Genomic DNA, 4007 nt, shown 5'->3' with positions numbered 1-4007 from the left:
TTTGTACAAGTTGACCAAGTCATTCTCCCAAATATTTCTTTTTTTTTCCCCCTTCTAACCATTAATGTGTTAACACAAAGTGCTTACTGGCAACTGATTACCATAGAACTATGCCAGATGGTCTGCCCCGGGTCTTATCTGAATCTAATCAATTATCCCTCTCCTGAAATCAGTGCAACTCAGTATCCATAAACAACTTCACTACTCGGCGGACTTGCTACATTGCAGCATCAATAAAATTGAAGTGTAATATGAACAGGTAAAATAGAACTCATGAGTGCGTTTATGATGAAGTAGAGTTCGGTTAGTTCACATTGTACATCTTATCTTCAAACAGAGACCTCGCAGGAATCAATCTAACAAAACGAAACAAAACAAAACTTACCTCTACAAGACAAATAAACTTGAATTATAAACACAAAGAAAAGGGAAAAGAAATGAGTACAACTATCATACATACATATCAATGAATCAATTCTTTTTCCTATACCATCGTTAGGAATTTGAAGAATCTGTTCATCTTTAGGGTCTTGCAAAAACTCCCCATATCTACCACTACCAAGGCTATCCAAGAGTTTCTTGGCACCCTCAATATCCATCTCAACAAGTTTCTGCGTATATACACAAGCGCCGGCCGCCACCATATGTTTCCTACATTTTTTGAATGCACAAGCGACGTCAGCACTGAAACAGGATATTTTTATCCAAATTCTGTATTGAAGGATCCAACAGCTGAACAGCACTAGCTATGCCCCTCTCATCCTTCCGGAAAATTTTCCTATTGCCCGCATACAACAAGAGCACCGACAACGCTTTTGCGGCTGCTTCTTTCTCTTCTACAGCTTTGCCATCCAGCATCTTGATCAATGGGGTCATACATCCACATTCACCCATCTCCTTCCTCGATTTTGTGTTGTACGACCCCAAAGCATAAACAGCTCGAGCTGCCGCACTTCTCACCCCTAGAATTCCACAGTTCAACACGCCCACAAGGCGGAGTATAAAACCATCAGAAACAAGAACTTCAGCAATCGGAGAACTAGAAGCCAGGTGACTCAAAAACTCAGCCGCGACTTCAAGACTCCGAACTGTCGGAGCTGAGTCCCAAAAATTCTTCAGGCACTCGATCCCTCCTTCCTTTACAAATAAAATTTTTAAACTTTCGTCTTCAGAAACTAAATTGGACAAACATCCAATTGCATTTTCTTGCGCTAATGCAGTTCCCGATGAGGCGAGCCCCAGTAGAACAATAACGGTGTTTTCCTCAATAAAATTCTCTCTAATTTCAGGAAAGACAGAGAGATTTCTTAAAACCCCTGCTGCCAAAGCTTGAGAACCAGGAGTGCCGGCTTGACAAATCTCTAACAGTGACGAGATTCCACCTCTAGACCCGATTGCTCTAGCATTCTCTTTCGAGAAACTTAGAGCCTGGAGGGCTATGCAGGATTTCTGTTTGGCAAATCCACTCCCCGAATCGAGAACTCGGACCAATTGATTCAAAAGCAACAAACCTTCAGCGATCAACACATGCTTGCTACTATCCACCATGGAGACTCTGGAGATGGCAGCAACAGTCTTCTCCTTCATCTCCGAAGAGGCAGAATCCAGTAAGCGGACAAGCACCGGAACCACACCCTGCGCCACAGCTATCATCACATTCTTATCATCCTCTTCGAGTAAACCCAACAAGGAGACCATCGCTGACTTCCTGGACTCAGCAGAACCGATTTGCAGACGAGTAATCAAGTTCCTGGATTCAGACCGTACGGCCTCTCTCTTAGACGAGCTGGAAACGGCCGCGTCCTGCAAAACCCCACTCCTGAAAAGAATCTCGCAGTCTTTAACATGGCGATCCAACTTAGCGAGGACCGAATCAATGTCGCTCTGAGTCTTAAGCTTTCCCTGGGATAAGTTGGGGGACTGGCATTCTTTGGCAAGCGAAACGGCATCCTTTAAGGTGTATGAAATGGACTGAAGTAGCTCGAGTGATAGAGAATTGGACGAGTAATTCGGAAACTCAGGGGAGAAATCAGTGAGCTGAGTCTGAAGATCGAAGAGTTTGGCTCTAATTAGAGACCATTTACCTTTAAAGTTAACAACAGTGGGAATCTCATCCAGAAGAGAAGAAAGAAGCTGAATGGAGACGTTGAGAATATCGTTCTCCGATTCTTTCATGGCGGGTCTCGCAGCTTAGCGAAATCGCAGTACAGAAAGGGGAAAAAGGTGCAAAAGAGTAGCGTACTAGGGTTTAGTCTTTCAGAGCGTCCGTAGTTCAGAGCTCAGACGACGAGAGAGGGAGAGAGAGAGGGGAGGCTGTGTGTATTGTGGCTGATTTTGGGCACAGAGGAAGAGAGGTGCGGACCGAGAAAGTCTAGGTTGGGAGTGATACGCGCCTATTTGGAGCGTGAAATCAACGTCTTTGTCAGTCAGTTTTCATTCCCGCCACGCATATTTATGGTTCGCGGAAAGTTGGCAATTAACTACAGTAATTCGGGATATAAATATAATTTAGTTCGTTTTTAATTTTTACTAATTAATATTAACAGTCGGTGCACACAAAATGAAAAATAGTACTGATATACTACCTCCGGTACTAATTTTAAGAGCCAATTGACTAATTTGAGGAGATTAAAGAAGTAAGTTTAATTAGTTATTTGTCCTAAATAAGTGTTATCTTTCCTAAAATATTCTTGTCAATCAAGTATATTGACTAGAACTATCATTGTTAGAAAGGTTACTTTGAAAAAAATGTATAAATATGATAGACAAAGTGGATTGGGATCTTATATTTAGAACTAAAATAAAAGTCAAACATGGTCTTATATTAAGAACTGGAGATAGTATTAACATGTCTTTCTTAATGTATTTTTAATTTTTACTAATTAATAGTATTGCATTAAAATAATAAATAAAAATAAAAAATTCCTTCAAAGCCAATGTTAATCTCAATATGGCTGAGTCCAAAAAAAAAAAAAATCTCAATATGGCAGTTAGAAATGCAGGAAGTACTGATTAATATTAGAGCCTCCAGTAACTTCAATTTGCAAAGAATGTTTAATATATTAAGATATTTTAAATTCTTTTTCTAGCATAAATTCTCACGATATATCCGTAGATTCTCTAGGAGATTTTGATTTAATGCTAGTCTTAATGGTGTTGACTAAAACAGAAAATTATATTAATAATGTTGATTCGTTAAAATTTGCCAATATTTGAATAATTTAAAATTAGTCAGAGATTAGTTGACCGGAAAAATATCATAAATTTTTATGCAAACTAATATAACGCGGATGAGGACACATGAACAATTTAGCCTCTTCTGGTCGTAAAAAAAAAAAATCTAGGTTTAGTATATAAAATAAAAAAATTAAAAGACCAATAAGAAATAATTTCTGAACAAAATAATTATAGTGCATTTATTCCAAAATAAAATTAAACTGATAAAATTATCAAATCATACTGAAAATAACACATAACTATTGCATAATTAACAAAATAAATTATTTTTAAATACATGCCAATTGAAACAACTCATCGCTTAGGGTATTTGAGTTAACTTCTCACAAGTGATTTTGCAAATTTTGACTTTTTGAAGTAGACATGTCAAAAAAAATTTGGAAAAATCCCAAAAAAGTAACTACTAAATTTCAAATTTTCAAATCAGTATTAGTTACTACACTAATAAAGAAAATAACTACATTCAAAGAACAAATGACAATATATTTTGTAGTAATTCCTGATTTGGAATTTAAAATTTAGTAGTCACTTTTTTGGGATTTTTTCAAAATATTGTGTCAATTTATATAAAAATATTTTTAAAGGTTTTCAAACACCCTTTAGAGTGAAGTGGATTATAAATAAAGATAGAGTTTCTTTCACCAATTACGTATCACTCAATTATATTTTCTGTAAAGAGTTTAAACTAACAAATTACTCCACTTTAAAATGTCTTAGAAAAGAGACTGGGTATCATTTAAATTCTTATCAATTCCTACCATAAAAGAAAG

At 36.8% G+C, this 4007-nt stretch overlaps 1 pseudogene; it reads right to left on the bottom strand.

Annotated features, from left to right (window-relative positions):
* Positions 1-252: 252 nt before the first annotated feature.
* On the bottom strand, positions 253-2310 carry LOC114722720 (uncharacterized; annotated as a pseudogene).
* Positions 2311-4007: the final 1697 nt, after the last annotated feature.

This window comes from Neltuma alba, unplaced genomic scaffold (genome assembly GCF_004799145.2).
Source record: "Neltuma alba isolate B1F8T4 unplaced genomic scaffold, ASM479914v2 tig00002364_pilon, whole genome shotgun sequence".
In the NCBI taxonomy this organism is placed as follows: domain Eukaryota; kingdom Viridiplantae; phylum Streptophyta; class Magnoliopsida; order Fabales; family Fabaceae; genus Neltuma; species Neltuma alba.
This window is presented reverse-complemented; position numbering and strand designations above follow the sequence as displayed.